The sequence below is a fragment of the Dermochelys coriacea genome, chromosome 25 (assembly GCF_009764565.3).
Source record: "Dermochelys coriacea isolate rDerCor1 chromosome 25, rDerCor1.pri.v4, whole genome shotgun sequence".
NCBI classification, from domain to species: Eukaryota; Metazoa; Chordata; order Testudines; family Dermochelyidae; genus Dermochelys; species Dermochelys coriacea.
This window is the reverse complement of record NC_050092.1, coordinates 8,609,272-8,636,813: the sequence shown is the minus strand read 5'-3', so window position 1 is coordinate 8,636,813 and position 27,542 is coordinate 8,609,272. Positions and strand designations below refer to the sequence as shown.

The window sequence follows — 27,542 nt, the reverse complement described above, 5'->3', positions numbered from 1 at the left end:
GACTCCTAAGTCACTTAGGTGCTATTAAAATTCTTACCCTCTATCTTTTAGGTTTTCAAAACCCCAATAAAAATTAAGGGGCAGCGTAACGGGGTCTGCTAGGCCTTCTCTGCCCATGACTGGAGGAGTCAGTGCCTGGCATTAGCAAGCAGAGAGAGACCCTATTACAGCCAGAGCTCCGTGTCCAGTCAGGCACCTAGATAAGACCCAGATTTTCTAAAGACTTCAGCACCCAGAAGCTCTTATTGTTCTTAGGGGATCTAGTCCAAGCTGTGCCACTGTCTTGCTATGGGGCCTTGGCCAAATCACTTTGCCTTTCTCTATCTGCAAGTGGGGATGAGGATCCTGTCCTTCCTTTTCAAAATGCTGTGAATGGTAGGGATGGAAAGTGAGAGCGAAATGTTATTAGCAATAACAGGAACAGAACTCCTTAGTGCAGGGAAGTAAATGTACACGGCGCTTTACCAAGATACTCCTGCTGCCATTGGCAAAACTCCCACTGACTTCCCAGGGAACAGGAGTGGGGTCTTAGAACAACTCACAATGCCTGCCCTGGAGAGTTTACAGTCTAAAGCCCAGATCCACTGAAGCACGTAAGCCTAAGGTTAATTTTCAGCACAAGAGTTAACATGGGATTCGGACTGTACAGCGGTGTGTCCTGCTGATGGGTGGTTGGGGTCTGGTCCGTATGGTGGCTAGAGTTTGGGCAGTACAGTGGTGTGTCCTGTCGGTGGGCAGCTGGAGTCTGGGCCGTATGGTGGCTAGGTTTGTGCTGTATGGCGGCGTGTCCTGTCGGTGGATGGCTGTGGTCCGTGCTGTTTGGCAGGCTATGATTTGTTGTCACTTTTATAAGTCAGAACAACAAAATCACTAGTCTTCCACACAGAGCCAGACCTTGAGTGTCAGCGCTTCTTCCTAACGCCTTAGGAAAAGCTCTTTAGTTTTTTAGTCTGTCACCTTTCCCCACCTCATCCACCTCCTGCAGGTCCTTGCTTATCATTCTGGTGACAGATCCTGCCCCCAGTGGGCCAATACCCTCTCCACAGTGCCCTCCGTGGGTCAGTCCCACAACTCATTGTAACCTTCTGTCCTACGTCAGGGGATTGTTCACTGAGACATCCCGCTCCATTCTCGCAGCGAGGGGCCCACACATCCTAGGAGGATGCAGATCACATTGTTTCAAGCACACGAGGACTATGCAGGACCTCCTGCTCACCCCCAGCTTCTCCTGGTCCTGCGCTGTTGTGCAAAGCACTGTCAACTTTCCCAGCTCCCGGTTGTGTCCCAGGCTGACCGAAGTGAGTCAATGCAATACGTATTTGGGAACGCTAGAAGGAAGCAGTCACGTAGAGAAGAGAAAAACAAGATAATGGGACCACTGGAGTTTCTTGGTGTCTCCTTGAATCCAGCCTAAGCCTACTGAGTGAGTGAAATTATTGTGGTTTGCTTACTAGTGATGCTCTTTCCTCTCCCTCATCTTCCCTGGATCTTCTGGGCGCGACTGTAATTTCTCTCCTGGTTCAGCTTCGCTTCCACCTTCCAGCTCTCTTCTCTTAATGTCTTGCACATCTCTTGGACAGCATATGATGGGGCAGTGGCAACTCATAAGGTAAGGCCTACAGCTATTCTGTGCCAGCTCTGCCCTAGGGTGAGGCTGAGGCAGACGTACCTGAGCCATGGAAAGCTCAGGTGGGGGCATCTTCCCTTAGGTCTGATCTTCGACTGTCCCTGTGTGAACACAGTTAACAAGAGCAGGTTCACATTTTTTGTCATCTCCCCTCATCCAGCAAACCCAGGCTGCTCTGGCCTTAGCTTTGCAAAGCCGTGTCTGTTACAAACTCTCCCCGGGGGAGGAGGAAATGTTCTCTCAGTGAAGAGTCAGTTTGCTGGTGATGAGAAAGGTCACGCCCTTAAACAAGCAAACAACCCAGGCACTGGACTCGGTTTTTCCCGGTGCGCTCTCTATGGACTTTTGAGTCTGACTCCAGATGGACATTTTAATCTGGGAGTTTGTGCTGCTTAGGAGATAAGTCCATTGTGCTAGCCCGGGTGGTGCAAGTGTTTGCAATGGCTAGAGCTGATAAAGATATCAGGCAATGCCCAGGTGGTCTTATTTAATAGTGAGAATATTCCTGCCTGCATTGTCCAGGTGACAGCTGCATTGTCCAGGTGTTACTCGACACCAGGTTGATGTAAGGACCTCACCATATGCTGGTTATTACCTGGATTTTGCGACTGAAACAGCCTCCTTTCTTTGTTTCATATGCTGCTGCTGAAGACTGGGAAATAGGCTCAATTCTGCCCTGACATACGCAAGTGACTTCAGAGGGAGTAGCTGGCTAGTGCCTGAGAGACAGACATGAACTAGACAGCAGGGAGTGCATGGCTGGGTGCCTATTCTATGGCTGAAAAGGCCAATTTCTCTCAACCGCCCAAAGTCCCTTGGGAGGCGGCAGTCAATGAACACTACACTAGTGTGAAATGGAGCATTGAGGCAAAGCCAGAGGGCTTCCTTAAGGCCAGAGCAACCACCCACACTCACATCACATAGCACCTTCCTCTGCAAAATGCTCCATCAATTTCATATCCAGTTGTTGTCTTTTGTCTTACACAAAGGGTATGTTTATGGTGCGATCTCCGGGTGTGGCTGCAGCTCAGGCAGGCATCCTGAGCTAGCTTTAAGCATGCCAGCTCGGGCCCCAGGGCAGTGAAGCCCAGGAGCGTGTCCTTCAGTGAGAGCTGTACAAATCCAGCTGCCGTGGCTTCGTTGCTTGGGTACCCAAACTAGCTCGACGAAAGCTAGCTTGGCTGTATCTATGTGAGCTGTAACCACACCCTGTGATGACAGGATAGGCAGGCCCTTAGATTGTGAGCTCTTTGGGGCATCTTTTTGTTCGGTGTTTGTACAGTGCCTAGCACAATGGGATCCGGGTCCATGACTGGAGTTTCCTAGACACTGGAGCAATACAGATAAAAATAATCATTGTGAATGAGTAAAGTACTATTCACAGAACATAAGAATGGTCATACTGGGTTAGATCAAAGGTCCGTCTAGCCCAGTGTCCTGTCTTCTGACAGTGGCCAATGCCAGGTGCCCCAGAGGGAATGATCAGAACAGGTAATCACCAAGTGATCCTTTCCCTGTTGTTCATTTCCAGCTTCTGGCAAACAGAGGCTAGAGACACCCTCCCTGCCCCTGGTGGCTAATAGCCATTCAGCATAAGATCATCAGAATCTGGCCTTTTTTTTTTTTTTTAAACACAAATTCCCTTTTAAATTAATTGGGTGTTTGACAGAATAAGGACAAAACACACAGCCATGTGTGCTAGGCTTGTGCCTAACTTTCAAGCCAAGTGACTTGAAGAGGGGAAGAGAAAACTTTTCGAAGACGCTCTCAAACTTCAGGGCTGTGCTTTCCAACTGGCTGGGGGGTGGCGCGGGGATAGGAAGGGGGCTCCATAATTAAAGCTGGTCAGGAATCTTTTGACCAAAAGTGTTCTTGTTAAAAAAAAAATGCAGATTTGTCAAAACGGAAACTGTTTATGAAATAGGGTCAGTTTTAAGACTCTTCCAACTTCCAAAAACAATGGAATTTAATTTTTTTTTATCAGGATGCTTTGTTTTGGCATTTTCAAAACAAAAAATGTCCAGTTTGTGCATTCCAAACTGCCATTGTTTGGAAAGTTAATCTAATTACATTTTAAAAAGTTGAACAAAAGTCAAAAATCAAAACAAAACATTTCAATGGCCATAAAACAATTTTTTCCCCAGTTCACAAAAAAAAAAAAATTGAGATTTCCACCTTGCACTCTGATTTGGGATGTTTTCAGACTCTTGAAAATATTGGCAAAAATCAGGAAAACCTCCTGAGGCAGGGAAATCCCCCTTCAAGTCAGAGACTGGGAACCAATCAGAAATCCCACCTTAATTCGATCCCCAAAGGAATCAGTGCCGGCCTATCAGGTTGCTGAATTCGTGCACATGTTTAGGGGAAAAAAAGGTCAAATTGCAAGCAGTCAGAAGCCAGCTGATTCAGAATTTAATAGGGTGGGGGGAAATCAGAGTGCAGTAAGTAAATAATTTAAGAACAATTGCCTCTCTACAGATTGCACCTGTTGCAAGCAATGGCGCTGGAGTCCACTATAGCTTCCCTTGAAACTTGCCGCAGATATAGACAGGATCTAAACTGGGCTGCGAGCACACTGGAAACGGCCCAGTTAGAGAGAATGGGGATTGAGGCGCTTAGCTGCAAGCGATCATGGAAGAGGCTGGCTTTTCCTGGAGAAATCCCCAGCTGTGCTTCCAGGCTGTAAATTAAACAAACCATATTTCCTATATAGCAGACCACGGGGGTGGTGGAACGAACAGCATGGCCTTATCGCTGTTATTTCTTCTGAGTTAACTCTCCCCCCCACTTCAGACTGATGGTGCCCACTTCACCTGATTTGTTATTTATTAAAATGATTTGAGGAGAGACGGGGGGGGGGAGAATGCTCAGTGCAAATTATATTTTTAGCTGTTGTGCTTCTCCAGTGTGACGGAAAATAAATCTCTCTGGCACCGCGCCTCCGTACGGGAGATGTCATTAAATGCAATTAAACAGACCCTGCAGGTGTCCTGGGTCAGGCCTGTAGCAGCCCATTCACTGCGGCAATGTTATTATCATCCTGACAGCAAAACACCAGATATTTCCTGAGCTGTTGTAATTGATGAGATTTGCCTGATTTGGAGCTGGGTGGTGGGGAGCGGGGAGACCAGCCTGGTTCAAACCTGCTCTTTAGAGTTACTGATGGAAAAGTCAAAGAGCTGCTCGGCTGCCAGGAGGATGGAGGGACATGGGATCTGGGGGGAGGGGAAGAGAGGGATGTTTGGGGAACAAAGGAAGGGGGAGAAATGGAGGGGATACAACATCATTTCACATGGTCTCAGGGAACCTTAAAGCAGAAGGCTGGGCTTGAGGACCAGGCACTGCCCTAGTACTCGGGAGATGGGGGTTTGATTCTGCCACGGACTCCCTGTGTGTCCTCAGGCAAGTCCCATAGGGTCAGAGTTTTCATAAAAGCTTAGTTCCCTTTTAGGCACTAAAATAAGCAGCCTGATATCTGAAGGAACTGCACATTGGATGCGGAGATATTTTACAATCTGACCCTTGTTTCCTTCCCACCTCTTTGTCTGTCTCATCTATTTAGCCCAGAAGCCCCCAAAGGGTGGGGTGCACCCCCTTAGAGGGGCACAGCAGGAACTTCAGAAGGGTGCAATGGGTCTGGACCAGCCCCATGGGGGGTGGGGAGGGAGCACCAGCCAGCCCCCCCCCCCGCACCAAACTCTGCTCCAGCCCCAGCCACAGGCCCAGCTGCCAGCTCCCACCACAGCCCGGTTACAACTCCACTCCTGACCCCATCTCCATCCCTGAGGTCCCAGCCTCGGCCCCTTACCCCATCTGCATCCCCCCCAAAGCCGTGCCCTGCTCCCAGCTCCAGGGGTGTGGGGGGGTGCACAGATGGAGTAAGGGGGGATGCAGCCCTAAGAAGTTTGGGGGCCACTGATGTAACCTATGAACACGTTGATCTGGATCTGTCTCTCACTGTGTGTCTGTGCAGCACCCAGCACAATGGAGCCCTGACTTCAGCTCGGGATTCTGGACACTGTAATTACTACAACTAATAAACTGGAGTGACTCCTGATTTATACCAGTATAAATGAAGAATCAGGACCCAATTCCCCTATTGAAAAAATAATCATACTATAGCAAGCTCTCTACTACTATGGTGTCCATTCACAGACTGATCCTGCAACCATCGAAACCCCCAAAGCACTCCAGTATCAGACCCTAACTAGCATAGTTACTCGACTGACTCTGGTTCCATGGTGGCCACACTTCTTATTCCCCTTCTCCACCCCCACTGCTAATTGCAAACCCTGGGTCAAAGTCCACCAGCTCTTGCTCTCACACCAACATGAATCCAGAGTGAGTGCACTTTTAGTCAGTGAAGTCATCCTGGGGTGAAAACCATGTAGGATCAGAATCAGGCTCCTAGGGAACTACCTGCTGGGCCAGACTCACTTTCATTTACACCACTGTCAATCCAGAGCAACTCCACTTGAATCAATGGAGCGGCTTTTGTTTTTCATGGGTTTAATGGAAAGCAGAGGTTCATTCAATGGGTATTTCAGCCTCTATTCTCCCTTTCAGATCCTTCTCCCTTCTGTGCTCCCTTCTAAGGCCCAGGAGCATTGGAGGGTAGAGAGGCACAGCAGATCTGTGCCTATGTCTCTAGCCCCTGACTTTCTCCTGTGATTATGGTGCAGTTTTTAGGGGAAGGTATACACCCCACAACTCCCTTCTGGAGCAGCTAAAGGACAGAAATCTTGGAGAGAAAGGAGAAGTCTATGAGAATTAGAGTTGAGTGAATAATAGGTTTTTCGGTTCAGGGCCCGAACCAAAATATCCCCCCCAACTTCCGGTTTGATTTGAACCAAAATGACTTCAAAATTTGTCAACAAATTGAAAAACACAAAAAGGATTTCCTTTTGAATTGACCAACATGCATTGAATTGACTTGATATGAGGGGAGGTGTGTGTGTGGGGGGTGTTTCATTTCAATGCAGATTTTTGGGGTGTTTTCACCCTGTTTTTTTTTAAACCTGGCCAAATATGACATTGAAATTGAAATGCCATTTTGAATAAAAAAGTCTACACAAAACATTTTGAGTTTTTCAAAAAAAAGGTATTTTCAACCAACGCTATTTGCTGAATATGACCCAACTTCAATTAATAGCTTCTCAATTCATTTTTCAATGAAAAATGATTTGCCAAAAAAAAATATCCCCCAGCTCTAATGGGAATCCTATTTCCATAGTGGTGATGTCTCTGCCCACAGCTGGGTAAACTCCAGCAAATATCCACCCACATTCTTAAAGGACTTTGTTTCAGCTACACTCAACTCTCTAGCGCTCAACTCCCATGAACATACATAGGGCCAAGAGTCCTGGCACGGACGTTGGTGGGGAGCAGGATTCAGAAGCACAGGGGCCAGCATTTGCAGAAAAAAATGTGACAACATTCACACCAGGTTCACTTGCATGCTCTGACAACCAGGGATCAGGAACAATATCACGTGGCTTAACTCACGGATCCAAGCCAGCCGCCCCTGTAAGAAGGTTGGGTACTCGCAGCAGGCTCTTTGCTATCAAAACCACTGAGACAGAAACATTTGCAAGAACTATTTGAATTATTGGCTCAGCTCAGCCTCGGGCTGCTAGGAGAATGAATCACTCCAGTCCCAGGGAATCCCAGTCTGTAGCACAGTGTGGTTTCCAACCCGTGGTCCGCAGTCCCCTGGGGGTTCACAGACTGTCTTTAAGATTTCCAAAGAAATCTGCACCTCCATTTGAAATTTAGAAGGGTCTGCAAACAAAAAAAGGCTGAAAGCCCCTGCTGTAGCACATGGAGGATTGCAGTGCTAATAGCTTACACTTCTAGAGCGCTTTTTACATATATACACACGCAGCCCCACTGACATGCAGCCACCTCTGGGGTGGAAGGCGGTAGCCAGTTGGGCATGCATCAGTAGCGCATGGGGGGTGGGGAGTCAATTGTTGGCAAAACACACAGAGAACCATCATCCCCCTCCCCATTGTTACAAGAAATATCAGGAGTGTCTGTAATCTCCATATGGAGCCGACAGGAGTTCTTGTCTGAAACACCCACACAGAGCAGACTGCATGGCCCTCTGTTTATCAATGTCCGGGGATGAAGGGCAGACTTGACCCTATGACAATGGGACTCAGGATTTCTAGACCTCCCCTACTCCTGCCTCCATTTCTTGATGCCTCTCAGGAAGGCAAATCCACTTGAGCATGGACCTGGCTAACTATCCAGTGCTGTTCCTTGCCCTTGGGGTGGCGGGGCCAGTCCTGAATTCTACACTGAAGGGGCTCTTCTCTCTCTTGCCCTCCTACCCCACTCAGAGGTCTGGAGATCTCTCACTGTCATCTAGGGTATCCTTCTGCTGTTCTGTCTGATGATCGAATTCTGCCCTTACCCTGTTCTCCACTGGCGTAAGCAGCACAGGTCTATTGGCATCCGTAGAACGGCCACCAGTTTATACAGTGCAGAATTTGGTCGTAAAGGCCTTGGTATTCTCAGCTGGCTAAGGAACATCTAGTTCCTAGGCAAAAGTTTTTATCAAAATACAGATCTCTTTTTGGTTTGTAGGGTCAGATTCTACTCTCACTAAAGTGGGTGTAAATCCAGAATAACTCTGTCTTCAACTTAGATGCTCTGGATTTTCAGTGGTGTAAGTAACAGAGGAGAATGTGCCCCTTTGTGTCTGTTTCACAGACAGACAAACCAGAGGACAAGAAACTGCACGTTACAGCTGCAAGTGTGAAGAGCCCAGCGGCTGATAATAAGTGTCATGGAGACAGATCCTCAATGGATGTAAATTGGCATAGCTCAGTGTAGCACCACATGGACTTTAACAAAGCAATGCCAATTTATACCAGCTGAGCACCTGATCCCGTGTCTGGAGTGCTTAGGGACACCCCCTGGAGTTTCCATCAGTGGGTGTGAGGTGCAGGAGCGACTGGCCACATGTGAGCACCGGGGTCAGGAGAGGAGATAGAACAGATCCAACAGGAAGCACGTTTCCCAATTTTCCCCTTGCCTACTTTCTGTTTCTCGTAGGAGTGCCTCTCTCTTTTCCCTCTTTCTCTTTCCCTTCTTCCCTCCTCCCCACTCACTACTTCTTTCTTTCTCTGCTGCCTCATCCCTCTTTGCTCCCTGCCCCTGAAACGTATCAGTAAGACTTACCAGCATACTCCCTTCTAAACAGATGCAGTTGCCACTCAATGCATTTTAATTACCCCTTCAAGGGCCCTCGTCACAGTGCGTTAGGAGTTCCAAGATGAATTTACCTGAGGTTTATGCGTGCGTCTGAGCTCTAGTTAGTCAGATTGTAGCATCCTGAACGGTCAGTTTATCTGTCTCTTTGGAGCAGCTATCTCGTTCGCTTCCCATCTCTCTGCTTGTGCTAACAGAAAACAAATCTGCCGATAAAGAAAACATGGCCATTAGGTAGCTTGGCTGTCGGGCGGAAGAAAAAAAATGAAGGCCAAGATTTTCAATCAAAGGAGACTAAAGTTAGGCTCCTAAATCATGATTTCAGTTCCTAAATCAGAGGCCCAAATTTCAGAAGTGCAGAGAACCCAGCAATGCCAATTGACTTCCCTGGGAGGTGCTGGGAGTGGGATTTTCAAAAGATACGTAAGTGACTTAGGTGCAAAAATTCCACAGGGACTTGTGCTTCCAAATCATTTAGGCACTTTTGAAAATCCTGCCTTATGTGCTCACTGCTTGTGAAAATCAGGTCACCTATTTAGGAGCTGAAATGTGGACCTAGTAGTCTAACTTTTAGACTCTTATTTTTGAAATCCGTGGCCTAAGAGAGAGATTTTCAAAAGGCATACATGGCAGGTGCCTAGTTCCCATTGCAAGTCAACAGGAGTTGGACTCCAAACTTACCTGAATGCATCCGATGAAGTGAGCTGGAGCTCAAGAAAGCTTATGCTGAAAGAAATTTGTTAGTTTTAAGGTGCCACAAGTCCTCCTTTTCTTTTAATTTACCATTGTGTCACTGCAAATCTCCCCATAATGGGGGAAATATCTGTGTCCACGTCTGGAAAGCACCTTCGTGCCGCCAGCTGGCTGGAAAACAAATCTCCATAGTCACAAAACAGCTCAAACATTTTTTTACCATTTTTCCCCTCAAAAAATATTTTTCTGTCAACAGTTTCTGACCAGCTGCACTCAACAGGCTGGAGCCCAGTGCGGTCCATGTAGACCTACTGGCTTCACTGGGTGGTGGATCTGCCTCTGTGTGCAGTTATAGAGGATGAGAAAGCTGCTTTTAGCCATTTTGCCTTCTATTTTGCATTGTGTGCCTCCTGTCACATCTCAAATGCCCCGTTAACAAATCCTTCTGGTCCTGCAGGGGATTCCTCAGAAGGTTCATTGATCCATCTCTTCAGACCTGCTTGCCGGGTTATTCCCGATGTTTAGCTCATCAAATTGTTTTTATTATAAATATTCTTTTCAAGAGACTCTGCAGTCACCAGGGTTTAGGGCTCTCGGATTGTTTTGCAAAGCACGTGTGGATACATGTCTGCGTACCCACCCACAAACCTGTGAAACATAAGAATAACATGTAGCTCCGTGTTAAGGGTTTAAAAGCATTGCACTGTCTCTCAGGGCCAAAGCTCGGGTCGCCACATAGCTTTGAATGGTTATCCTTGCATGGCTCTAAACAGAGCTGGGTCTGAGCATATTCACCCTCTGTGTGCGTTACAGCTCTGTGCCTGTGTGCTTCCATTAATGTTCACGTGGGTTGGGCACGCTCTTTGGCATGGATCCTTGTGGCTACCTTAGCTCCATGCCCCAGGACCCGCCCTCTGCAGTGGACCCTTGCATTTCGTGTGCATGCAACCAGGCCCAGTGTGCACGGCGCCCTGGCACATGCATTCATGTCCTTGCAGTGTGGCACAGTCTACACTGGGTCCTTGCATGTCAGGTGTTAGTGTCCCTTTCAGCACTAGACCCTCTTCCATGCATTACTGTCCATGAGGGCACTCTCCCTGTCCCAAAGTACCTCCTCACTGTGAGACCCAGCACTGCAGGCCCTCTGCTTCTCCCTCCTCCAGACTTCAGGGGCCTGTATAGTGACTTGGCCCTGCAACCAGGCCACATGTCAGTGTCTCAGCCCTTTCAGGGTAACAGTGTCCAAGCTGACAGGAACCAAAACTCCCCCAGAGCACTTCCAGGGCTCAGTCCCCCACAGACTCTCCATCCCTCTCGCCAGTTCTGGTGAATTTCTCCTCACTCTGTTACAGAGCGCTCCCACCCAGGGCATTCTCCCTGCTCCCCCAGCTCCTTCTGAGCCACTGACCTACAGGGCTTCTTCCCTAGAGTCTCTCTTCTCCTTAGGAATCTCCTGCCCTTTCCCTTCAGGCATAGTCCCAAGGTACAAGCTCCCTCCAGCAGGCTGTCGGGAACCAGAGAGAAGAAATTCCCATCTCCCTCTCTCCTAGGTCTCTTCCCCCTCTTGTCCTTCCTTTATAGGAACCACCCAGTCTGCTTCTCCCCAGCTGGGTTTAATTCTTAATTACCCACCCCTCCTCCAGGTACCACAGAATAGGCTAATTGGTCTCTCTGCTTCCCCAGGACCCTGTCACTGCCAGTGTGGGGTTTATACATGATCACAGGCACACACTCAGCGCTGGACTTGTATAAGCATGTAGCCAATGATTTTAGTTTATTATTTATTGATTGTGTGATGTTATAATTAATTAATATGTTATAGGATGTATATTTATTGTATGTTAATTAAAGTTAATTTGTAGGATTATAAAAGTATAAGATTGATCAGTATTTAAAGGAACCAAGTAATAGACATAAGTAAGAGAAGCTGAAATGTAAGAACCTGTAGGTTGAGGTCTGCAAGACTTTAGCTTAGCTATTTTAGGCCTTGGAGACAAGAAATGATGACTTAAGTAACCGGAAAATAACCCGATACCCTAAAAGTATGGGAAAAGAGGTACCAAATGGTAATATTGTGCAAAATTGCCCAGAAGATTAATATTAGATCATAAAAATACCGTAAAGGTGCATCTGTCTCCGACATGTGTCTTAACCACAGGATACAGGTTGTGTGTGAATGCTAATGAAAATAAAGGGAACTTACACAGCTTGTAGAAAGTTGAGGTCCTTAAGTTTCCAGGGGACACAGACCAATCAGAGAAAAGAGGGTTGACACTTTTATGGACATGCGCAGAATGTAGCTATAGACAGAATCACAATATAAAAAGGGGGTGCCCAGAATGGGAAAATGGAGACTCCAGCATAAACCATCCCTCTACAGATGATCAAACCATGAGAGACCCATCAGACCCTAACCCTGCTGTTAAGGATGTGAGTGGAACTATATTTGTAACTTGTGAATAGGTCTGAAGAGAATTTCAATATGCTTGGGTACTTATAACTTTAATTGTAACTTTAATAAAACTTGTAAAGCAGATGAGACCTTGTACTGGTGAGAGTCTGTGTGGTCACTACCCTTGATCTGTCTGTGTTCCTAGAGACTCTAACTCTAAAACAAGTAGCAGGGGTGACTTTCACTCTGCTAAGATTGAAACTGTAGCCACCAGAGCCGAACCCAGGGTGGTGTAATACCACATTCCAAAATTCACTTTAAATAAACTAAAAAGGCTACAAGCGTCTATGGGATGGAGACGCCACACAGATAGCAAGGGTGACAGGGAGGGGAGCCGCCCTGATAAGACAAGCAGGTAAAAGGCAAGCTAGCCTTATTTCAGGCTCCAAGTGGGATCGTCATAATCTTCCCTTTCTCCTGGGCTGTTTCAAAGTGATTGCAATCCAGGATTATCTTGTGAGGTAGTGCCATCCACTGATATTTTGTCAGCCCAGGGAAAGAGAGAGACAAGGTGAAATGCCACCAGTATAGACTCCTGTCCATGCAAACCCCACAAATGTATCCCAGCTTCCCTGGGTTGGCGAGCAGGAAGTGCTCGGGTGGATGTCCCACTCCTGCGGACAGATACACATGTCTGCATGCAGACAAACATGCATTTCCATCCACATGTACATGCACATGCACATGATTTCATTGTAAGGGAATTTCTAGCATGTGTTTCGGAACTAGATATTGATTATTATTATTATTATTATCATAATGACCATGATTTATCAGTTAGGGCTGATTGAAATGTTTTCTCAAAAAATTTTTAAATTGAAAAATGGCACATTTTCCCCATGGGAAATTAATGATTTGATCAAAAATTCCTCTTTTTTTTTTGGACAAAAAACTGAAATCCACAAAATTTTTACATTTATCTGCCCGCCCCCCGCTTCTGTCCATTAAAAGGGAAAAAAGGGAAGAGGCATTTAGGATAAAACTGAAAAACAAAATGTTCATTTTTTGTTTAGTTGAAAAACTGAAAACTTCAGAGAAGGTTTTAAACAAAATGAAAATGTGTTGTTTCATTTGATTTTTTTTGCAGAAAATATGTAACATTTATAATCTGCTCTTCTCTCACTAGTGATCAGTCATCACTTATTAATTAGAGTCCAATTCCTTAAGGAAGGGGCAATTGACTAGGATTTTCCTGCTCTCTCACTGTTACTGACTTATTCATTCAAGAGAAGTTATCAATTATTTGCTGCCAAACTGGGGGATATACCTAGCAGGGCCATTCAATATTTTCATTAATGACTTGGATAATGGAGTGGAGAGGACGCCTATAAAATTTGCAGATGAAACCAAGCTAGGAGGGGTTGCAAGCTCTTTGGAGGGCAGGATTAGAATTCAAAATGACCTTGACAAATTGGAGAATTGGTCTGAATTCAACATGATGAAATTCAGTAAAGTCAAGTGCAAAGTACCACACATAGGAAGGAAAAATCAAAGGCTCACCTACAACATGGGAATTACTGGCTAGTGGTCGTACTGCTGAAAAGGATCTGGGAGTTACACTGTATCACAAATTGAATGTGAGCCAACAATGTGATGCAGTTGCAAAAAAGGCTATTATCATTCTAGGGTGTATTAACAGGAGTGTCGTATGTAAGACACGGGAGGTAATTGTCCTGCTCTACTCAGCCCTGGAGAGGCTTCAGCTGGAGCATTGTGTCCAATTCAGAGTGCCCCACTTTAGGAAAGATGTGGACAAGCTGGAGAGAGTCCAGAGAAGAGACACAAAAATGATAACAGGTTTAGAAAACCTGACCTCCGAGGAAAGGTTAAAAACACTAGACATGTTTAGTCTTGAGAAAAGAAGACTGAGGGGGGAACCAATAACAGTCTTCAAATTTGTTAAGGGCCATTATAAAGAAGACAGGGATCAGTTGTTCTCCATGTCTACTGAAGGTAGGACAAGAAGTAATGGGCTTAATCTGAAGCAAGAGAGATTTAGGTTAGATATTAGGAAAAGCTTTCGAACTACATTTCTATGATTATATGGTAACACAGGACTGCACAAAGGTGAAAGGGGAGTGCAGGTGAAAAAGGCATCCGGGGAAGTCCTGGCTCCTTTGAAGTAAATGGCTAAATTCCCATTAATTTTAGTGGGGTCAGGATTTCACCCACTGAATTTACCAAGCCATTGACAAGCAACAAAGATGAGGAAGAGACTGGAGGCAATAAGGGTTTTTCTAGGTGAGGGAAATTTGCACCCATGAAAATCTCTAACAGACCCACTTCTCTGGCGCAAAACAGGGCTTACACTGGTGCAGTTTACCCTGGTAACTTACACACTGACACTGGTGTAGGCCCCATCTTACCCCAATGCAGGGTGTCTACCCTGGGACTCACACTCGTATAAGTACAGTGATGCGACAGGCCCAGTATACACAAGGCCTTAGAAGGAGAGATTAGAACTGAAGATGTACGTGAATGGTGGAGCAGGACAACAGTCCCCAAGTACATAAGAAAATAAGAATGGCCATACTAGATCAGACCAAAAGTCCATCAAGCCCAGTAGCCTGTCCTCTGACAGTGGCCAATGGCAGGTGCCCCAGAGGGAATGAACAGTGAGGTTATCATTAAGTGATCCATCCCCTGTCACCCAATCCCAGCTTCTGGCAAACAGAGGCTAGGGACACCATCCCTGCCCATCCTGGCTAATAGCCATTGATGGACCTATCTTCCATGAGTCTAGCTAGCTCCCTTTTGAACCCCGTCATGGCCTTCACAATTCCCTCTGGCAAAGAGTTCCAGAGGCTGACAGTACATTGCATGAAAAAATACTTTCTTGTGTTTGTTTTAAGACTGCTGCCTGTTAGTTTCATTTGGTGGCCCCTTGTTCTTGTGTTATGAGAAGGAGTAAATAACACTTCCTGATTTCCTTTCTCCACACCACTCATGATTTTATAGACCTCTATCATGTCCCTCCTTCACCGTCTCTTTTCCAAGCTGAAAAGTCCCAGTTTTATTAATCTCTCCTCATACGGCAGCTGTTCCAGACCCCTCATCATTTTTGTTGCCCTTTTCTGAACCTTTTCTAATTCCAATATATCTCTTTTGAGATGGGGCGACCACATCTGCACGAAGTATTCAAGATGTAGGCATACCATGGATTTATATCGAGGAGGGAGAGCAATTGTGTTAGATGGAGGAATCTGGGTGCAATTAGGGCAGAATCTGAGGAGCTGCTCCCTGACAGTGAGAGGTGAGGGCTGTGGGGTGCCTCCCAGGGGAATCAGAGGAAGTTTCATCACTAGCGGAGACATTTACAGTCAGACTGGACAAAACACTGGCTATTATTCTGTAGGGATTGATACTATTTTAGCTGGGGGAAATGAGCCAAGTCACCTCATGAGTCCTTTCTTTTGCTGAGTCTTTTGACTTCCAGTAATGTCCAGTCACCCAGGAATTTGCCCCAGGGTGATGTTTAAGATAGAGAAGGGCCTGGAGCAGGACACCAAGTCTAAGCACCTCAATGTGTCGGGGGGTTCAAAATCTGGAGGTGACTCAGAGCCAGCTGGGGGCTTATTGAAACCACAATGTACGTCTGCACCTGCAGTAAGAAAAGGAGGGCTTGTGGCACCTTAGAGACTAACAAATTTATTTGAGCATAAGCTTTCGTGAGCTACAGCTCACTTAAGTCATCAGCCAAGATTACTTCCTCTGGGCAAGGGGGAGGTAAGGCCTCTCTTTCTTCAAACCTGGGCAGTGCGTCAATGTTAGGTGGGAGGTACCCATTTCCAAGCATGGAAACAAAACAGCCAGGGGCACCTATGAGTGGTAAGGAAGCAAGAATGGGCATTCAAAGCTGGAGCTGGGCGGGAAATGGTTGTCCCATCCTGTGATCATCGAAAAATGTTCCTGTCCCAAATAGGAGGAAAAGTCGAAGAGGTGAACATTTTCCCAGAACAAAAATTTGAAAATCATTTTCCGTTTGGATCAATTGAAACATTTTGTGTAGCTCATTTTGAAACATTTCATGCCCACCTCTTGTCTTTAAAAAAAAACCCAAACATTTTTAGTCCAAATTTACTAAAATTTCAAAACAAAAATCTGAGTCAACTTGAAAAATCAAAACTTACCAGTTCAATAATGTCAACACTTGATGTTTTGACAATTCCAAACCCTTTCCCCCGTTCTCCCCACAACATTTCCGAGTCGGGAGATTGGTCAGCATCAACCCTGTTTTGCAAACAGTTTCAGTTTCAGCAATTCAGTATTTTCCATCAGAAACAGGTTGACTGAAAAATTCCTGACCAGCTTTGTTCGGCGCGTCTGATGAGAATCAGGACAACAGAGCAGCGCTGGAGAACTATGTTAATTTAGGGTGCAGGGGATCAGAGAGATGGAATCCATGCCCTAGCCTGGGATCAGTGCACAGGTCTGCAATGCAAACATACGACTCGCCCACTGGCACGTCCCCTGCTCTGTGTACAGGTTGGAGTAGCAGCTATAGTCCCTCCGCACCATTTTGCAGTGTGTTGGGGGCCATGCTTCTGCAGCTGATCCAGATAAAGCTGGGTGTTGTCAAGTCCCCATTACCTGACTCAGACGGCCGTTTGGATGTTGAATTGCTGCCTGGTTAAAGGACCCGCAGCCCCATTGAGCCTGTACTATTCTCCAGGCATAGGTTTTCCTATCCAGTCCACCTCCCCTTGTAATCTCCCTGTGGAACATCTCTCTCTGTTCTGCAGTTGCCCTGAAAATAAACGTACCTCGGTCACTTTTAGGGACATGCTCATAAGTAGCGTACAAAGGGCGCCTACATGATTGCAAGTTCTTGTCATCAATGAATAATCAATTGTTATAGAATCCAGCAGGTCAAAAGGATGCTTATAACTCTCTCTGACACCTGCTACTGATGTACAGAGCCATCTTGAAGCATCCTGTCCGCAACATGCTTATAACGTTGTTCAATCCTTCGGTCATTGCTTATGAACTCATTATAGGTGGGCCCTTCATATAAAGTCTGACCAGCTCCCTCTTCTCCCCAGTCCCTCCTGGGCCCCCCTCAGTGACTCAGGGGTGGGTCAAAGGGTTTCTCCCCAATACATTGTTCGGGGAGTGTGTGTCTTTACTAGAGGGCTGAGAATACAATTTGCTTTATTGCCCCCGGGCTCTGATTTATAAAAATGGAAAGTCTCCCCTCCCTGATACCTTTCATCCCCACTTGAGATCTGCCCTAGGGATCCTCCAGCCGGCCCCTCCCCTGCCCTCAGGAAATCTCCAGTCCCCCAATCTGCCCCTCCCACTCCCTCAGGGATCCACCATTCCCCTGATTTCCCCCACCCTCCCGGGATCTTCCAACCCTCCAATCAGCCCCTTCCTCTCCCTTAGGGATCTTCCAATCCCCGAATCTGGCCTCCCCGCAGGATCCTCCATTCCCCTCCCTAATGGATTATCCGACTCCAACCCCCCCCCCAACTTTTCCCTGCCCTCTTGAGATCTGCTAGCCTCCTGATCAGCCACTCCCATTCCAGTCCTCCCAGATAGTCTCCTCCAGTAACTGATGACTTTCTGAGCCTGTTTCCTTAGGCCTCTCCTTTGCTTGTTTTTTGCAATCCTCATCCTTGTTCCCTCCCCTCCTCCTCTCTTCTTTCCTCTCCTCCTGAGCATCTCTCCCCTGGCCCATCTGCAGCCTGCAGTCCTGCCACTCTTATGCAGACCTGGACTGTATGTCGCTCTCAGTCATCTCAGGGCTCCCGCTTTCCCAAGGAGCCAGTGGAAATGTCACCGGTGGGATAATCAGCATGTTGCTCACGTCCCTTAATTGCTCTCCAAGTGCCCAGCAGCGGCTGCGACGCCTGTTTGAAAGGCAGGTTTTGGCCTTTGGCACATTATTGATGGGCTGCTGATAGGCCCCTTTGTTGACGAGCAATTTTATCCCCTTTTGCTGTGCAATTTTCTTTTTTAAGACAGCCCTTTTGGAGACAGTCGATTTTAAAAATGGAGCTGAGCTAGGTGAATAAACAGACTCCAGGCTTAATCCTCAGAGGCATGCGTGGTGGGCTAAGAGTGAGCAGCATTTTTCATTACATTTAACAAGACTACACACAAGAAACAAAAGCTTGTGGGATGAATGGGTTGGAGTTGGGGGATGGGGTTGGGGGGAGTCCTTTTGTTGCCCTTATTCCTTGTCTCACCAATGAGATGTTGACTTGCAGTACATTAATCAGCCACTAAGCATCTCTGTGTATGATGTAGAGCTCCAGACAAAGTGTGGTCCCTGGTTAACAAGTAAGAGAAAGCTGGGACTCAAGCTGTGTGGAAGTCTGCTTGTATCTATCATTTGTAGTTCTTTTATTTAATAAGTAACTCCTATTTGAAATGGACTATGATTTCCTGCATCGTAGCAGCCCCCATTCACCATCTCAAAGGCAATACAATAATAAAATGTGGTTGCTTCTTGCTGTCCTGTGTGCCAGCTGAAAGGAATGTCTAAGAAGAGAGTGAAGCACTTCCTTGCTGCCCACCACTGCCAGGGGTAGAGATTCTTAGAGCCCTGCGTGGATACAAAATTTATATCTGCATCCAATGTGCAAAAATGGTGCCCGGATATCCATGGATTTGCAGGGCTCTAGAGATTCTCCATGAACAATATAGGGCCTCTGATGCACAGATGAGCAGTTTTCACTCCATCCAGGAGAGGGCAGTGGCGCAAATGCACACGGAGTCAGATCCCTAAAACAGAATTGAGACCTGTACGGTCTAATTATTTATATTATGGTAGTGTCTTGAGGCTTCAACCACATTGGGCCAGGTACTACACATACACATAGTAAGAGATCATTCCTACCCCAAAGAACCTGCAATACAAATCTGACTTGTTTTTGACAAAAATAGCTGGGTTTCTATACTCTGGTGTCAAAATATAACCAAGCCTTCAATCGAACCCTATCCAAATCCTCAATCTCTCTATGACTAATGACCAAGCATGCTGCTGAAAAGGAATGAATTTCTTTCCTCTCTGAAACAGTGTCCCCTGGAATGGTTTTGTGATTTAATGAAGCCCAGCCAAGCTTCTTTGCTCAGGAGCTGGGGGCGTGCATTTTAACAAGGTGCTCTTTCCTTGTGGGTAGGTGGGCACCAATATAGCTGGCTAGCCCCCCTAATGGACGCCCGTTCAGCATTGTAACTCCTGCATTAGGCAGAGGCTGCACCTGTGAGAGCCCAAGGAAGTTCTGCTGCAACTGTCTCAATGTAATGATCTCCGCCAGGCTCCTAGTCAGCCCTAGGTGAGGATGGTTTGCAAATCTGTGTTGGGGGGCTGCTCTGAGGAGCACAGAGAAAAGCTTAGACTCTGAACTTAAGGGGGAGGGATAGCTCAGTGGTTTGAGCATTGGCCTGCTAAACCCAGGATTGTGAGCTCAATCCTTGAGGGGGCCATCTAGGGATCTGGGGCAAAAATTGGGGACTGGTCCTGCTTTGAGCAGGGGGTTGGACTTGATGACCTCCTGAGGTCCCTTCCAACGCTGATATTCTATGATTCTATGATGCGTTCACCAGCACTGAAGGGGAAAACGGACGCAGTTTGATCGCAGAGGAAAAGTAAAAATCAAGGGGGGGACTGATCTACAGAATACTCCCAACCTCCAGTGATTGATTGTTTGGCTCTGCAAAGGGGGCTTGGGGAGGGAGGTCCTCAAATTTCATAGTGTTCTCTGAGCCAGTACTGCAAAACCATAAGCCTCACTTGAAAAAGCTAATCACAGGTTTCAGAGTAGCAGCCGTGTTAGTCTGTATTCGCAAAAAGAAAAGGAGTACTTGTGGCACCTTAGAGACTAACAAATTTATTAGAGCATAAGCTTTCGTGAGCTACAGCTCACTTCATGCATCCGATGAAGTGAGCTGTAGCTCACGAAAGCTTATGCTCTAATAAATTTGTTAGTCTCTAAGGTGCCACAAGTACTCCTTTTCTTTTTGAAAAAGCTACTACACTTGTTATATTCATTATCACAGTGACCTGCAGGATCACAACTATGCAACTAGGTCTGTCACACCATTGAAACTTATTACATACATTGCATCCACGTAACTCCCTGGAGCTGTGTGTCACATACCCGCATTCCTCATGGGGTGGAGTGCACTATATAGATCAATGCATGTTACACACACTGGGGTCCATTCTCTCACTGACAGCAGGACTCTGATGCACTACAATTCTCATAAAAGGTAACAGGAGTTGTATCCAAAGCCTTCCTTCACTTATGTATTGGCAGAGGAATAAACGCCCCTGGTACGTACAAGAGTTAGGTGAGTGGAGGCGGGAAAATCATATAATTTATTTTTATAAGTCATGAAATTAATCAAATAAATTATTCAACAAATATTATCCAATCAGTTCCAATGTGAACTATCCTAGGTGGCATGAAAAAAACCATGTGAATAAATATGCCTATATCTGAAATCTAATCAGCATGTCATGGTAAGGAGTGCGATAAAAAAAAATTCCTAGCTAGATGAGATTGAATATATTAGGAAGATAAAATAAGATAATAAATAGATCAGGTAAGATAGAGATAGATAGAAAGATAGATAGATAGATAGATGTGTAGGGGGATGATAGATTGATAGATAGATAGATAATCTTCCTTTCAAACCAGACATGACAAGATAATAACAGTTTGAACTTCTCTGGTCCCATTCACCCCAGGATTTCAAGAGCTTTACAAGTGTCAGCTAATTAAGTCTCCCAATCCCCCGGGGTCTGGGAACCGGATAATTTAGCTATGCCCATTTGACGGTAGGGAACGGAGGAACAGAGATATGATCCATTGCCAGGATTAAGATTAAAAACAACATTGGAAAACTCTAGCAAGCAGTTCTGCTTTCTTGGATTAGTTTTCTGCTGCCCTGCATTTGGGCCATAATTTACACCAGCGAAAAACTCTGATAAAATCTAAAGAGCCACAACCTTATGCTCCTTCAAATCCCTTCTCAGGGCGCATCTCTGCTGTGATACCGTCATAACCCAGCCTGATGATCATGTCTCAGAAACTGGCAAACTGCAGCTCTCCCTTTTCTTCTTTTCTTTTCGTACTCTCTACCTCCATCCCCAGTGGAATAAAACAAATAAACTGCAATACATGTAACTAACAAAGCTGGGCCAATTCTTTCCAGGCTAGTATGGTGTATTCCCATCCCCCACACCCTTCCTTATGTCTTTATATCATAATCCCTTTGGGTGGGGGGGGGGCAGCATTTCTGTTTTCTGTTTATGCAGTGCCTGGCACAATAGAACCCCAATGTTCAGGATTACAATACGTCCCCCTGAATTCAGGGTATTTTTCTGGTTGGAACTCTGTGGTCCTCAGGAAAACTTCCCATTGATTTCCTTGAATTCAATGGGAGTTCTGAGTGCAAATGCAGAACTGGACCCCTAACTGGGATTTTTACTTCCCAGGTCTCAGGATTATACTGAACAGGGGGCTCTTAAATAAAGCTTGGTCCCTGGGTTTATATTGCTTTGTGTCACTGATTCTCAACCTACCATTAGCTGGCAATACAGAGTGATGGAATAGTTGATTAGCTAGAATTACAGACCACAGCATTCATAATTTTGGGTGTTTAACTGAAAAGCCTTGGAATTGCCCTCCCAAAGGACTGTGCAATTTTATCCTTTCTTTTAAGGGGAGCTCTCTAGTTTAATGGCAGTATGCATTGTCACCTCTGGGTAGCAGGGGAGAGCTGATGCTGCATACTGCTTCTGGCTTGGAAAGTCAGAATCCATGCAATGTTGATTTGTGTTGGGTTCTTGCAAGTGAGCCGTAAACCATGCCTCAAGATTTTCAAAAGAGGTTCGTAATTTGGGGTGCCTTAGATTTGTGGTACCACCCCTGATTTTCAGAGGGGTGGGTGCTCAGCACTTTCTGAAAATCAAGGCCCTTTAAGGTGTCATGTTGGAGACCCAAAATCACAAGTCACTTTTGAAAATCAGGGTCCATATTTCTTATATGAATGGCCATACTGTACTGCCTGGAGAAATGCTTGATAAGAGAGAGGGGCTTCTGCAAAGCATTATGGGACAAATCCAGCCTGCAGCCCTGATTCAGGAAAGCACCCAGCTGCATGTTTAACTTTAAACACTTACTTAGCTCCCACTAAAGTCACTGAGTACAGGCTTAAAGTTATGCACATGCTTAACTGCTCTTCTGAATCAGGGCCCTAATGCAGCATGGGGAATAGGATTTAGGTCTCATGTGAAACCTCCAGGGTCCATTAAAAAAAAAAAGAGAGAGAAAGGAAGGAATGAAAGTTATTTATGGCATAAATTTGCCTCTTTGCCAAGGGCCCTGTGCTGTGTTCAAGTCCTGCTAATAAGGGGTTAAGTGGTGCATGGGGTTAGTGCTGGCTTTCTGAGCAGGAATAAGTTTCACCCTCTGAGAGCCAACCAGTGTCATTAGTTGTTATTATTTGTTTTGCCGTAGCAGCTAAGAGCCCCAGTGATGGGCCTGGACCCCATCATGTCAGGTGCTGTACAAACACAGAACAAAGAGTCTCCAAAGAGCCTGCCATCTCCCACTGCCAGGCTACCCGCAGTGATGACATGGAGACCACAGAGTGGAAATCAGGGCAGAATTTAGGTAGCAGAACATATACTCCATTTTTTCAAAAAGCAAAAAACCCAAAAGATCATTAATTAAACAATCCACTCTAAAAATTCTTGTTCAGCAGCATTATTTTGGCCCTCCTGAATGAAAAGATATTAAAGGGGACAATCCCTTTTTTGCTATACCTTTTATTTATGAACATCCCATGCGGTCCCACACAATGATATACCAACTGGTGAGAACATCAACGGTCTCTATTCGTTTTATACAGGCTGTTTCCTGAGTGGGGATGGAGCTTGAGACTATGATCAAGACTCACGGGACACCTTTCTTTGCCAGTAATGTCAGGGTCCAATCCTGCAAAGACTCAAGCGTGTGGATAGCGCTGCTTGTCTCATAGGAGCAAAATTACTCCCATGCTTAAGTCTTTGCTAGCTTAGGCCCTGAGTGAGACTGCTTGCGTGAATAAGGATTGCCCCTGTGACTAAAGGCTGTAGAATCACGTCCATGGCTGCGGGGCTGAGATTCATTTATTTTTCCTTTTCTTTTGTGTTTGTCCAGCATCCATCATCATAAGGTCTCCATCCTGCTCAGGCTTTTAGGTACTTTGGCGACAATTTTTAGACCTGCCTGGATACTGATTCCCATTCATTTTAATGGCAGCCGAGCCTCCAGATCTCCTCTGCAGCTTTGAAAATCTTAGTCATTAAAGTGAATACTTAATAATGTATTCTCTGTTCTTTAGTTGTTGTTTTTTTCTTTTACTCTTTTTTCCTATGTGCTTAGATTAGCCCAAGTTATACATCAAAAGAAAGAATCTGTGTGGCACCCAAAATTACTAAGGGTCAGATTTACAAAGGAATTTCAGCAGGTAAAGATGCAATAGGCACCTAGCGTAATTTACACAAGTGCCTGAATGAATTAGGTGCCTAACTCCCATTGACTTTAATGGGAGGTTGGCACCTAACCCATGTAAGCACTTTTGAGAATCCCACTAGGTGCCAATCTGGATCTTTTGGCTCTGAAGACATTTGTAAATTTGGCCCCAAATTCATTCAGTTTTAAGGACAGGACTTAAATAATGCTTCACCTGCAGATTTCACTACTAGATAATCAAAACAAGTTGAAAATCACTCCGGGGAAGGTAAAGCTAACTCCCACGACATTTTCACTACTTGCCTTTTAGCAAGATCCTAGCATTGCAAGGATCTGTGCCTTTTAGCAAGATCCTAGCATAATTCAACAAGATTATTATTATTATTATTATTTTTGCTTCCTTAGCAACAGAGTTCTCTGGAAAGGCCTGATTTACCTGTCTGAACTCAGAGCAAACTCCCATTGATGTCGGTGAATAGGAAAGCAAGAGAGGGCTCTTTCTTTATTCAGTATTATTCCTCCAGCCCATAAGGATCTAATTCTGGCCCTGATTCAGCAAAGCACTTAAGCATGTGCTTAAGTCCCATTGAAATTCTTTGCAGAACAGGGGTGGACTTACTCACATGCTTAAAGTGAAGTGTGCAGTTAAGTGCTTTGCTGAGAATGGGGAGAATCGGGGTGCCTAGGGCTGTTTCGCAGTGCAGCATGTGCATTCTGTGGTCCACCACGTGTGTCTAGTGATGTGAATGCAGATATTGGAGAGGCACCTGGATTTAAAACAGGGCCCTGTTGATCTCTTGCATGTGAATGCAGGTGTCTGTAGCAAGGTTGGTGCCCAGGTCTGCATGTCAAGTTCAGGTGTCTGGGGTTGAACAAGCCTGCGTAAAGGGGAGAGGATCATAGACCTTTTTATCCATGACATCGAAACTGTTGCAGACCTGGTGTCTGCAATCTACTCCCTCTTTCCTGCTGAGATTCCCAGCCACCTACCAGTTACCTGGCTACACACAGCCTGAAACCCCTCCAGATGCCATGATTGCAGTGGAAAAGAAGCAACGCACAGACAAATATTTGTGCAACGCACACAGAGATTGGTACAAGCTGTCTCTCTGGTGTGTGTAGATCTTGTCTGTAACAAAATTAAATAGCATAAAGGCATAGAATGATTCTCCTCCTAATGAAACTTACGTGAATTCTCTCCCTTGAAGGCTATATTGTAATATCACAGCTGGGCTTGAATTTCAGCTTACACCTTTTGCTAAATATTTTAGGGGAAGAAATCAGGACACATTCAAATTCAGATCTTACCCTGGATCCCCTGCTCTTCAGAGAGCTCTCTGCCTGAGCTTCTTCAGAAGAGAGGCAGGACTGAATCCCTCTATGAGATGCATTTGGTTTGAGAACTAAAGAAAATTGCTTGTAAAGAAATAGCTGAAGGAAAAATGTTCCAAATGAATTGTAAGTCCACTTTGGTTTAACAATTCACTGCATACAATAAAATATATAGTTGAGCAGTGGGGTGTTATAGCATCTCTCCTTATAGTTTTCACATTAAATCTCAGATTTGCTTAGACACTTATGCAGAGGATAAGAAAACAATCCCCAAAAATGCAGAAAAGGGGATTTGATGCAATATAATTTTCTAACTTCCTTCTTCTTGACTGTGTGTGTGTTTGCACGCGCACACACTCACTCATGCTTGTGGTTGGCTGGGGGGGGATTGGTGAACAGATTTCTTTCCCCTGTTTATGTAGCTGGGCTTCTGCTGCAGGAAGAGAAACTGCAATCATGTGATAGACTAAATGGCTCATTAGGATAAATGAACCCCAAGACTGTGCCATATCAAAGCAAGAACACTCAGAGGATCCAGGCACTATGTGAAAGTGGAACTGATGGGGAACAGCACTGATGAGATGCTAAAGGGCTTTAGCAAGGAGACATTTCCCTATTCATGTTCTAGAGAAAGAAATCCCTGCAATCGTTTGTTCAAAGTGCACATATAGCTGCACTTACAGGAAGGCTGCAAGGCCATAACTGAAGTGCCATTCATTTTCTTTTCCAGATGATATTGTTGTTTTCAGGTATGTCATTCAGAAATAGAAATGTCCCAGCAATAGAGGCTAGTGAGTTGGTTTCTTAGTAAAGGTGCCCTGTCCCCCCTTTAAGAAACAATATTAAAAAGAATACACTGGGGGTCTAGATGTGATGATTCAACATAGTGACATGCTGAGCCTTGGGTTATTCTGCTGGTTAACCCTCTGTTCAGCAAGGTATTTAAGCATGTGCTTAAATCCTTCCCTAATCAACAAAATCCTTAAGCACATTAAGCACTGAAGACAATGGGACTTAAGCCCAAGCTTAAATATAAGCACGATCTTAAGGGCTTAGCTGAATAGGGATGAGCTACTGAATATATGTTTTAGATCGGGGCCAGTGAGGAATTCATTCTCCGCACCAGCTCAGAAGTGACAAATTCCTGAAATATACAACATCCCCAATGGATGGCAAGCACAGATCAGCTTTAAAAGCAACTTCACATATAGAAATTGACATCAAAACACCCCAGACCCCATGCAAGCTACATTTTAAAAAAGAATTATTTTGACTAACTCAGTATAAAGTTTTCAGCTCCGGGAATTTGGATGCGTTAGGTGAAGATCACAGGAAGCAATGCTTCTCTTTCAGCTTCATAACATGCTTTAATATTTCCTGCACCAGTCCAGATCACACTGAGAAGACCCAATAACTGGGAACACTTCTTACCTTGGCTGGTTAGGCATATTCAGCAAAATACAGCTCACATTTTCAATCTCTCCTTGCACCGGGCGAGCCCCTGAGACCCAGCCAGAGACCAATTCAACTAATTACCTTCTACTTCTCCAGCGTCCCTTCTAGTTTCGGTTCGATCATTTTCTCACCACTTCCTCTATTTACTTTTTGTAAAGACTGTTGCTGGACCTCGAAATGTTCATGGCAGCTGCATTTCTGAGCCCAGAAAGGGTGCAAAAACATGTAGAAGAAAAGAAATAAAGAAATAAAGAAATAAAGAAAGAAAGAAAGAAAGAAAGAAAGAAAGGCACACTTTGGTATCACTTGCACTGGGAGGTGCTGTATAAAGAATTATTGCTAACGAATCATCATTTCCCTTATTAACACACCCTCCCCACCCCATCCCGGAGCTAGACCTCCAGCCCCAGGGGTTAGTCCACAGCCCCTCTCTAGTGTCCCCTCTGGGAAGGGACCCATTCAGACCAATCCGTGTCAGCCCCAGACCGGGAGCTCCAGCTCTGACCTCCCCGCATCCCAGGGCCCTCCCCGAGGACACTCCCCGCCCGACACTCGCTCCAGCTCCCTCCCGGAGTCGCAGGGAAGAACCGGGTCGCTCGAGGAACTTTCCCCCGTCCCGCGGGGAGCGAGCAAATCCGCCCCACCGGCCCGGGACCGGCCTTCGCCCCCACCGGCGCTGCCAGGAGCTGTCCAGCCCCGCTGGTGCTGCCTCGGGGGATCTGTCCAGGGTGCTGATCGGCCCCCAGCGCCTTCTTGGGGCTGCCCGCCCCCGACGGCTGAAGGAGGAGAGCAGCCCCCCGCCCCCCACTTCTCGCCCCCCGGGGAAGGTAAGTCCCAGCGGCGCCCTTTACCCCAAGAAAAAGGAAACAGGATTTGGCCAGTGTCTCTGCCCCACAGCGAACCCAGCAGAGTCCCTCCTTCCTTCCTTCCTTCCTTCCTTCCTTCCTTCCTTCCAATTGTCTAACGTTAGTGGACTTCATCTCCCCTTCTCCCCCCCTCACTGGGGGCGGGGGGAAGGAGTCAGCGACAGAACTACACGCTACAGGTGGCTGGGGCTGCCCCCCCCCGCCCCCATGGCTTCCCTAGCCTGGCCCTACAGACGACTCGCCCAGCAGCTCCCACCCCTGCCCCGGGCTCTCCCAGGAGGGCGTTAGAAGCCCCTGGAAGCACTCACCTGTCCCTTAGGTCACCTGGGCAAGCCCGGGGTCCAGGAAAGCTGCCCTGGGTCTGGCTGTGGGCTTTTATAGCCCGTTGGGAAGGCAGCTGCGCGGAGTGCCCGGGTGGGGGGCTC

At 46.1% G+C, this 27,542-nt stretch overlaps 2 long non-coding RNA genes across 3 annotated transcripts; one reads left to right on the top strand and one right to left on the bottom strand.

The window, feature by feature from the left end:
* Positions 1-1,032: 1,032 nt before the first annotated feature.
* LOC122457463 lies at positions 1,033-11,744 on the top strand. Its single transcript, XR_006276986.1, has 3 exons — positions 1,033-1,045; positions 8,646-8,648; positions 11,629-11,744. It is a non-coding gene; the product is annotated as an uncharacterized LOC122457463 (long non-coding RNA).
* Positions 3,764-27,542, bottom strand: LOC119848475. 2 transcript variants are annotated; one of them, XR_006276985.1, is made up of 4 exons: positions 27,426-27,542; positions 26,228-26,449; positions 8,920-9,051; positions 3,764-4,307 (listed from the first exon to the last, which is right to left on the bottom strand). It is a non-coding gene; the product is annotated as an uncharacterized LOC119848475 (long non-coding RNA). The 2 variants fall into 2 exon arrangements; XR_005290265.2 differs by having other exon boundaries at positions 26,333-26,449.